The following is an 11339-nucleotide window of genomic DNA, read 5'->3' on the forward strand; positions in this document are numbered from 1 at the left end:
TCCCAGAAGCCATGCTGTATTTATGCCCTCTACCAAAAAAGGTTTGTACTCCCTTTGGTCAAGGAGAGTAATTTCTCTGATTACTTAGTAATCTTCAGGTATGCAAGATCATATTCCAGGACTATGGTCTCCAAGTGCTACAGCAGTACAAAAAAAAAAAAGTCTCCCAGACCATGGTTTTAGTAAAAGTTTTTTGATGAATTGAGGTAAGTCACACCAAATAGAGCTCACAAATAAGAATGCTGCTAAACTTGCCCATATAATATGCTTCACCGATGAAATACTTTGAGTCAGGTTTATAAAAAGTAAAAGCCACTACCAAAGGGAACCCTAACTAAAAAGCCTTAAATTATCAGTAGGCAGTTGCAAGCTGCACTGGAGCCATATACACTGACATCTGAGTTATTTTCAGTAGTCTAGGATTTATTATTTTAAACAGTATCATAAAATATCACTGTATTGCTTCCATGGCTAGGCTTAGGCCTTCAAAATAGATGTTTTTGCTACAGGTATAATGAGTTTAAATTAATTGATGCTACTAGTAACATGCTGGCCTATACAGGTAAGGTTTCCCTAAACTGTAGTCCTATTACCAGATGCTAAGAAATTGGAAAGACTGTGCATGAAGCCAGTGAAGTGAAACACAGGAGGCAGTGTGAAAGAATAAGCCCTACAAGACACAAACTGGCTTTTACAGACCTATACAGCTGTCTTCGCATTACATTTTACTTTTTCCAGTTTACTTATTCCAGAAGGATTTATTAGTTTGGATGCAGCACAGCACAGAATCATAACAGGTTCACATTGCATTTAGTCAAAGACTGCTTGGACCTGAAAACAGAGTTCAGAGATACACACATACAGTGAGGGTCCATATATTAGCTCCTGCTCATCACCAGCTAAGGTAGATATGGCCTTGGCTCCATGTACAGTATTCCCTAGCATCCATATTACCTTACACAATGAAGAAAATGGACATACCAGCTCATTATGCAGACAATGCTGTTCTCTAAAGTGCCACTGAAAAAAGGTCACAAGGCTGATGCAAGCACAAGGCAGTACATGTTATCATTAAATGAAAATGACACTCTTCTAAACAATCTCAGCAGGTATCTTCACAAGTTTAGCTATGTGCAGCTCACAGATAACTGTTTAAAGTACAAACCTTGAAATATTTTACTCAAAGAATTTCTATTTCATAAATCTATCAGAATACTTTGGTAGGATTGTGCTGTATGACTTAGAAATGACTAAAAAGCAATATGAAGAGCTCCAAGGGTCAGATGAGTTACATAAAATTACAGCCTCTCTGCCATACAGACATGCACATCACTTTTAATTAATCATTTCAAAAAAAGATAAATTCCAAACTAGCAGACACAAATATATTTCAGGAAGAGACATGTGCTTCATTAGGCAAATCAAAATAAGAATCTCTACTTAACTGGCAACAGCAGGCAAAAAAAATTAAAATATTTAAGGAGTAAAAACCACAAAGGTATTCCTAAAATTGACAGCACAACATTACTTAAAACACTATCATCTCATTTTAAAAGTAATTAGAACTTCATAGCGTTACAAAAAGCAGTTACAGGCGTAAGGATTTCACAAGGATTTCACAACAAAGAACTTTCCTATAGAGAACTTTTGGGAACAGGACCAACAACTATCATATGTATCCCTACAAGGCAGCACTAGCACCGAGAGGTAATCCTGTCAAAACATCCCTGTACAACACAATAACTAAAACAGTTTGCTTAAACTAGAAAATACCTACAGAACACAGCAAGAATGAAAGAATGAAACAGCAGCAGGACAAAGAAAAGACAAAAGTAATGAACTTTAACCAAAGAGCTCTGAAATAGTTCTCTCAAGATTTATTTTCACTATTGGACATTGTAGGGTACCTAGGTCAATGATACTCAATTCTGATTGGAAGCTTTAAATACTAACACAGTAAACACGACAGCACATCAGAAAGAAGTATTGCTTACGTAAAGTCTTATATAGGCAATACGATCAATGTCTCAGTATTAAAATATACCCTCTACAAAAAAAAAAAATAAAGTGGTCTACAAAAGATTTCATTACCGCATCAGGATATTCCCAGGGAAGCTATTTGCCTCAGTAAAGTTAAACATGACCATCATCTAACTTTAACAGATTCATAATTCAAATTCATAGTTCTGGGGAGTAGTAGCTGAACTTACTTATCAACTCATGTTGGGCCATTAATTTCCAGGTACTTATCAGAATATTCAACATTCCCTATTTATTCTTATTATGGTTCACTAGCTCAAGTAGCTAGTTTTCCTTTTTAAAATTAATATGGCATCCAGGAAAAAACAGGACTGAGGAGGAAAGTTGGTTTGTTGTACACTGTTAAAAGCTTTTTAGAAATTAGTTCAATGTTTGTAAAACCGTATAGTCAAAAAACTACACTGTTAAAAGTATGAGCAGGCTCGAACTATGGTCATTAAAACACTAACTTCTCTGACAAAGCAGAAAATGAGATGACGCTGTTGTGGTAGTTTTAATTATCCTCAAATCAGCACACACATTAATACCACAATCAATTCCTTTAAATCTATAAAAGTAGAGTGCAACATCTTGTGAATAATAACCTAAGCTACATTAAAAGTAATGAGATAAGAAAAAAAATTTTGATACCAAGGATATCTGTTTGATTAAAGGAAAGATGATGTGAAAGAGTAGGTCAAGTAATAACGCATTCAATGCTTACCCATCTCTTCCCTTACTGACAATTTTAACTTCAAAATAGTATATTCCACAAGCTGCAGGTATAGGATGTGTAGCTCGAACAGAAGCAGCATCTTTCGGAGTTTTCCCATGACCTGAAAAAGAATTACATTCAAAACACAATGAAAATGTGTTTTAGATAACTGTAGGTGACTCAACAGTATAAATGTCAACTACTCAAAAGTCTTACATTATGATCAAGTAATATATAACATAATTAAGCTCACTTGCATGCTAGAATATTTTCTTCCAATGTTGAATTCCTGTTCCAGGCATTAGCACTGTCACTTGTCCAAGCATGGTAGAAGAATTTCTGTGTATGTTACTCTAGGTTCTACTGTTATTTGAAGGGAAACTAAACAATAAATTTCACAGTAATAAGTCATACAATTCACAAGCCAACCTGAGTTTGAAAAAAACTGTATAGATTCTGAAACACACAGGTTTTATTCATTTTTATAGACTGAAACATCATATAACCAAGTTTTATTTAATGCTCACTGTTTCTGAATCTTCAAATTATTTGAAGATACTTTAGTAGTGATCAGCATAAACATCAGTCAATACATAGAAGGCAGTACTGGCAACTCACTTCCATGTTCTGAATGCTRTTTCAAGACAGTATTAACATCACAGCCTTTATAGCTGTGACCACAGCACAGAATTAGTGCAGCTCCTTCTCCTTATAAGGTGTGCATATACATATACATATATATATATATACACACACACACACACACACATATATATATATATATATATAAAAAAAAGTCAGCTCTGCTACAGCAAAAATGTCCAATCTCAGCTCTTGTCTACACTAGCAACGTTCAACCTAAACCCAAAGGCCACTGATACTCCACTAAGACGAATGCATCTGAATGCATGGACCTCTTCACAGCCCTTTGTCCCAAGRGCAACTTTGAAGCAGCCTTCTGATCAGATGACTTGTTTTGGCAGCCACCTGTTCAAGCAAGCCCAATTTTTCTTGGGCATACCAAAATCCCTCAACTGTTGTGGGAAAGGCATACACTGAGTCAYAGGACATATTAAAAAAAGACCAAGGGGAAAAGTGTACTGGACCCTGGCAGGAGGCATTTCAGTAAGACTAACTGGGAATGGACTGCTGTTGCCATAAAAATAATTCACACAGACCACATGCTTACTCTCAGTGTGGAGCTGAGGCATGCCTGGAGGAGAAGACTATTGGGTGTGCTGTATGAACTGCTCTGGTTGCAGCACTCCAGCTGTCATCTCCAATCCAGATAGAAGGTCTGTTGCATAGCAATTGATCTRTGTGTGCAAGGATCAATTTGAAATGAGTGAAAAAACTCTCCTAGGAAATGCTGGAATTATTTCTCATACAGAGATTAAATACATCTCTCATGTGCAGCAAGTCCAGTCACACAGCAAGGAAGCAACTGCAGGAAATGATAGATGGCCTAGTCATCCAGGAAGATTAAGCACAGCTGACCTACACTGCTACACCTCTACCACAACAGCTATACACAAAGCCCTCTAGTGCAAATGTTCATACAACAACAAAAAAGTTTCTCTACTTGTAGAGCTAGCATCTCTTACCAAATGATGTATTGGCCCCAGAAAACCTCTCTTTTTCACTGTGGCCACATCTGCATCCAAAGCTTTGCTAGCACAGGATAAATCCTTCATTCACTGTGATTAGGTTTAATCTACTTCTGACATAACTAGTTTGCCTCAATGTGCTACCACCTTAAGGGAGCTAGCCAGCTACCTTAGTTTTCTGAGTACAAATGCATTGCTCATTTCAGTAAGTCATCAACAAACAATTATTTTCTATTGAGATGCTTCGATTACCTCACAGGTTTTACTATATTAAGCTTATTACCTACCTTCTGCATACCGGTTTCAAAAGACTCAGATGAGGAAAAAAACACATCAATTTACTCCTCTGTATACAAGACAGAATGCATGTTTTATTGTTCACCACTAAGTTATTTCCTCAGGCTGAGTCAAGGTAATAASAAAGCAGAGCTTCCATGAGTTTTCTGGGTTTTCAAGTGCTGGTTGCTCACCATTCAGCTGCCATAAATTAGATTACCATTCCTAAGTATGCAGAAATCCTTCAGCTAGTAAAGCACCCAGAACTTCATGGGTAGAACACTAAGCTAAAGTTTCACTTAATTAAAGGGATCGCTCAGAAGTTCAAAAATAGAGGGAAAAATATCTTTTAAAGTAATAATCTACGGACATTTAAAATAGACTTAAGAGAAGTTCCCCTGGTTACTCTATGCACTTGAAGATCTGCATAGTTTCACTTTGAGTCAGTTTCCTTATTTGGTCAAGTCTTCCACATAGAAGACCAAACCATTAGGAACTAGCCAAATATTACTGAAAATGTATAGCTATTACCAAGGGGACTTTGTCTTGTGAAACTACAATCTAACTGTCAGGCAGCAGTATTAATTTAAGGTATTCTCGGCACATCTTCCTCTTCCTAAAGCTGTTGCTCTTGTTCCCCCCTACCAAAATCCAGGCAGCTATTTGCAAGGATATACCATGAACCAGATTGATTAACTTATCAGGCTTTAAGAAACCTACCAGATCTTTTTAAGCAGCAGATCAGTTGCCTGATCCAGTTCACAGGCCAGGCACACACAGCTGTCACACTGCAAATAAGAGGTCGATACAGGGGCAGAAGTAACAGGATACCTTACCAGTATTGCCAAACACTTCATGAGGTGAAGCAACACATTCGGGGAAGTCAGTGCCTAAAACTACTTTCATCCCATTAAAACAAAAGAAACTCTAAATTTAGCCTGCTAWCCCTTCAACACACTCTCCTATGAATTGCATTTTACTATTTGAGTATGCAGCTTTTACTTGTTGCAGTTACTATTTCTAACAACAAATTCAACAGCATTAAGGAGTTTACTACTTTCAAATACTGAAAATACTTCTGAAATGTCTCAACACAGTAATTGAGAGCTTCACAATTACTAGGCAATGTTAGACTACACAAGGTGTCAAAAGCAGCCAGTTATCAGCTTAGCTTTAAAACAAGAAAGAGGCTTTTTACAGAGTAGGTAGTTGAGCTGCAAAATTTCTTACCAAAGAATATTATGGTTGCTGATGCTTAAATGCACAATGGGCAAGCTTCTAGAGCAGAAACTAACTGAGAAACTGCATTCAGCTCTAGATGTCTTTTGGCTTAAAATGGCTGGAAACTGTGAGGGAAACACAAAACTCATATATGGTTGCCATGTTTTTAAGGTCATTGTCACTGACAGGACCTGGGTGACAGRAGCTGGGTGGCCCTTTAGTGTGACATTATATGCCACTGCCATGTTCTTTGATAATCCGAATTCTCACTTCTCTGCTTTTGATTAAAAGGGAACTCAGATATCCAACTCTGATGCTCTGAGTTTGAGGATCCAAATGCCTGGAGTAAATTATGTGAACACTGCCCTCCCTGTGTTACCTAAAACAGCGATCTTTTATGGTTGTTAGCCACAATTAAAGCCCAATAGATTATTTTTAAAGTATGTATTATTTAGCATTAAAAACTAATTATTTTCAACATTGAGACCTCAGCAGACAGATGCCAGATGCACTGGGATGGTGGAGAGGAGTAGCGCCAAATCTACCATGCTTCATGAATAAAGCTGTTTTATTTTGAAGCAGCTTGTCATTCATGCTGATTATTTTTACTAAAGATAGTATAATCAGTCCTTTAGCAAAATTAAATTGAAAATAATCTAAATTTAAATTCCATTATCTACTTGAAAATGCCACTTCAGATTAAAAAAAAAAAAAATCTTTGGAGAAGCCATTTCAACTTTCAATAATCTAATCTGTGAACCGAAATCTAAGCACATTATGCATATGCACTGAATAGTCCCAACAGAATTTGGGAGTGTCAGCCTAAACAAAGGTAAGCATGTTTGTACAGTCTAAAACCTTAGAAGAAGTTTACATAAGCTGAACTGCAGTTATTTCCAACAGGTAGCTCAACCACTTGCTAGCTCTGACAGAAACAACATAATCGAAGTCTAATCTTCTGCTGAAATCATAAGGAAAACTTCTACTGAGACAAGAGGGAAAAAAAAAAAAAAAAAAAAAAAAAAAAAAAAAAGCATGCATCTGATTTTACTTCAACTTGCCCTCCCCGTTCTAACAAAGTAAAACTTCTCAGAGCTCCAAAGGTGTCTGGAACAGATGTACCATACAGTATCTTACATTGAGTACTGAATGTACCTCAAGTGCACTTTTCAGCCAGAAGAATTTACACTGACCTTATATCACTGAATGACATTACAGAATTGTATTACAGAATCCTCTTTTGTTACAGAAATTGGGAGGCATAGCTTACACTGGCAAATAAAACATTTTTTTTTTTTAGTTTGGCACTAAAACAGTTCTAAGGCAACTGTGTTGTAAATGTTCAGCTAAGATTTCCTGGCCTGTAACACATTAGAAAAATTTGAGCAATGGCAGTTTACTCAAAATTGCATAACTTTTACCAACTTTATTGGACAATTGTCACAAGCCTGACTTGAGTAAAATTAGTATAGGACTTTCCATGATTTAATTGATAATGATTTAATCTATTCACATAATTCTGTATATGATTTCTTCTATGACTAAAACCTGTGTCAACTCTGTTATCTCTTTACACAACATAGTACAGATGAGTACCTGCTGGAAATGTAACTTGCATCTATTGGAACATTCAAGTTACGTACATCATTTATGAATTCACTGTTTTTCCACAAAATTCATTCATTATTTCTGAATGTCCAAAAAGTAATTTTGAACTACTGAAGGTAGATGTCTTTTTAAAGACGTCTTTAAAGATGTCTTACCTTCATAGCTAAAGATTCTGTGTGGTAACTGCTTTATATAAAAATACACTGGTCTGAACTTACGCTTTCTTTACCACTTACCTCCAGCTCAGAGTGGTTATTATACAATTAAGTGAAAGGACACAAATTTTATTTTTGATACTGTTTTTTGTTTCTTCCTTACATAAATATACCACAACTGGTAGCAACAGAGAAATGCACATTCATCCATCTTAAAAAGAAAAAACAAACCCATTCAGTATAGTTGTTATTATATAACAGCATTGCTGATGCCACTGTCTTATGTATTCCATACCTAAATTTTGACAAAGCTTCATAATCAAGAGTAGGAATTTGTAAAAGCGTAACAGAAGAATCATAACATTCAAACAAATTGTGCCTGTTCTGGTAGACAACATGACAGTCTATGCACCCTACCCTCAAAGTACCACCTCAGTATGTATGCTTTCCTTTTCTTTTTTAAATAATATTATGCTTTTGAGAGATAATTATGACAGAAAGTAAGCGATCCTTTAGTTTTGTTCGTCCTCATAAAATTTAAAGAGCTGTTGTCCTGATACTAACTGCATTCCCTTCTCTACACCCTGACCTCTAGGTCAATCTGTTTTTCTGGCTGTTTTGATTTTTAACCACCCTGAGATGCCTGCAAAAAGCTTCAGGTCCAGAAACACAGTATAAAGCATCACAGCTGCAACGAGTAGGAGACATTTTACACAGCTCACATCTCCATATAAGTTGTTCACTGGTATACAAGAAAACTAAAGGAATTTTCAAAGTTAGAGATGACCATTCATTCTCTCACAAACCAAAGAAACAAAAGCGTTATTGCTGGTAATAAGTCTGCACATTAAAATTATTAGGTGATATGAAGAAAATAATTTTGAAAGTGTTTTTCTAGTTCTTTGCCTCCTTTCCCCCTAATTTTTTAAGAGGCAAGTTTCCCCAACACACTCCAGATAGGAGAAAACTACTCACATTACCAGAAAAAGCATCTCCTGTCAGTCACAGATAGGAAGAAACTACTCCAAAAAAAATCTTATATTGTCAGAACGCTACCAAGGCAACAGAGAAAGCTTGAATAAGTATACAGATACCCATACGTACACTAACGGTAACAAAAAATACAGGAAAACTGTTTTTGATTATGGCCTTTGGATTGAKCTGTCTTTTCCCCCTTCCTTGACTATTTTGGTCCAGAACACAACAGATCTTTATCCAAGCTCAATGTGTGATTCAAATTCCCTTTCTAACAAAAACGTCTTCCATTCTTTCACAACTGCTCCAATAKCTTCAGAAGTACAGAAAGTGCCAGTATTCCACAGGCAGATATTTTGAACATTTTCTTTCAAGACCTCTCTGCAACTGATTTGTAGAGACTATTTCACATTATTTCTTGCTATCTTCCCTACTCTCCTCACTCAACCTCTTAATTCTCTTCCCTTTTATCTTATTCTTTGGGCTGAGGAATCTAGGGGAGGAGGAGAGGCAGCAGATGTTTTAGTTCTTCTTCCTCAGTTCTCATTGGTAGGGATGCCCTGATACCACTCAATGCTTAGTCCAGTCAGCCACTCCAAGTGCAAGGCTAGTAATGTGTATACATATAGGGCTGCTCTAATAGGCACCTTCTTTAAATTACCATGAAGAAAAGATGGGCCATTAAAGAATCTATTCACTCCTACTCGCAGTTAGGATTAAGCAAAGTGTATACGTACTATATTTGCTTCTTTCCATTTCACGGTTCTCTGGACTAACCTAGGAACTCTTCAACCTTCACCTCACACTACTATTTAACAGCTAAGTAAAGGGATTTAATTATCATAACCTACCAACTGTGCTTTATGACTTTTGTTAGAATATCCAGAACGTTACCTACTTCAGAAACACGTGGAGCCTGTTGTAATTTCTTGGAAATAATGATTTGTTTTCTTAAACACTTACACAAAAGAGAGGAAAGACAGGAATAGTGCCAAGAAAGTTTGAAAATACACTTCTACAATTACACTGACAGACCAGAGAGGTTCCATCTCTAAATTCTAGTCCACGAGCAATAAATGTTAAGGAAAACAAATAAGCAAAAGGACTTGGTGGCCACAGAGCTATGCTCATGCTATGAAAAACACTGCAGCCACTAGGCACCAGAAAATACAAAATGCTTCTAAAAATACAAGGTCATGAAACACTGAACAAAAGCCAGAAAATTCAAAGTTGAATATTAAATAACATGCCCTTATATCACTCAGTGCCTCCCAGAAACCGGCTCTACAGCTGGTCATCAACCTCCGAATTTATTAGCTCTGTATGGTACATAAAACTTAGCATTTTTAACAGCATATTTTGTATGTAACAGTAAAGCCTGTTTAAAAAAAAAAAAAAGTCTTATACAGTACATTTAATCCTTTCATGGCAGCCAAATCCTACCATGTGTTTGAGTTGCCTTTTTTTCCCCTGATTAAACAGTAACATGTTTATCGAGATTTCACTTGAATTTCACTACCATAAACTCTGAGAAAGGGTAACTGCAAGGTTGTTTTTCCTCCTGCCACTACATTCATTTGACTACAGATCGACAAAAGGCCCAAATCTTCACAGCCAACTCGGAAGCAATTTTGAATCCACAACACTTCTACTTTAGGACTTGGGCCTAGAACACCAGATGTGTCTGTGTTTTTTCAGGTCAGAGTGTACGTGTGTGTTTCCAGGTTTTGTGACATTTCATAACAATCAACACCTAAGTTTCTCTACTGTTACCTGACTGCTGATTTATACAAGCATATACTTTCATTTGTCTCGCTTCTTAGAAAATCTGTAACCCTAACTATAAAGCAGGTATGGACAAATTTATAAGATTGCCTTGTTCTACACAAGTCCTATTGTCATTCCTTCCCTCAAATCACTGTGTAGTCGGTACAATGCCCAGGCACGACTGCAGCCGGTGACTTTAATTCCATTTTTCACAGTTTAAAAATAAACTGTGTTTTTTCTCCGTGCTTCCCCCTCCCCGTCATTTCCGTGTTTAACAGCTTAATGCTTGCTGCTCATAACTCCATTTAACCCTTACCGTTGCCGAGAGAAGGTGGGGGGGGGGAGAAAACACTTTTTTTTCTTGCTCATTATCATAAACAGGACACGTCATTCCGATTTTCCTTTATTCCCTGCCTTACACCCAAACCCTCCGGAGGTACCTGCACCGCCGGGGGAAGCGGCAGAGTTTACATAATGCCCCTCCAGAGGCGCAAGGAGCCGGGGGCGGCCCCTTGCTTCCCCTCTCCTCCCCCAAACACCGCGGCAGAAAAGCGAGGAGGGGGGGGAGGGGGAGGAAAAGGGGGGAAGGGAAAGGATAGGAAATAAAGCTTAAAGAAGAAAAAGCAATACCCTCCTTCTCCATATTGCGCACTATTTAGGGATGAAAAAAAAAAGAAAAAAAAAAAAGAAAGAAAGGGAAGAAAGGGGGAGAGGGGAGCGCGGGTTATTTCCTGTTATTGTTGCTCCGGCGCCCCCTGCCCGGCGCCCGGCCGCTGCCCCAGCCCGGCCCGGCCCGGCTCGGCTCGGCCCGGCGCTCACCTTTGTAGTGCACCCGCAGGTTGTTCTGGGAGAGGCCGATGTAGCTGAATTTRTCCTTCGGGCTCCAGGAGCGGGGCAGCGGCGTCTCCTGCTCGTCCACGGCCGGGTAGAGCCTCTTCAGCCGCCGCTTCAACTCCTTCTCCTGCTCGTTGAGGGCCGGGTCGCCGTGCGGGAACG

The 11339-nt window shown here is 38.0% G+C and overlaps 1 protein-coding gene across 1 annotated transcript in view; it reads right to left on the bottom strand.

Moving 5' to 3' along the window:
- The window catches only part of RANBP9 (RAN binding protein 9), a 39723-nt gene extending 28390 nt beyond the window's left edge, over positions 1–11333 (bottom strand). The window contains exons 1-2 of the mRNA XM_085310045.1: positions 11163–11333; positions 2744–2855 (exon numbers count right to left, since the gene is read on the bottom strand). The gene's annotated coding sequence lies outside the window, so the exon portion shown is untranslated. The remainder of the gene's footprint in view (positions 1–2743; positions 2856–11162) is intronic.
- Positions 11334–11339: the final 6 nt, after the last annotated feature.

The sequence above is a fragment of the Rhea americana genome, unplaced genomic scaffold (assembly GCF_003343005.1).
Source record: "Rhea americana isolate MKP2758 unplaced genomic scaffold, rheAme1 scaffold_31, whole genome shotgun sequence".
NCBI classification, from domain to species: domain Eukaryota; kingdom Metazoa; phylum Chordata; class Aves; order Rheiformes; family Rheidae; genus Rhea; species Rhea americana.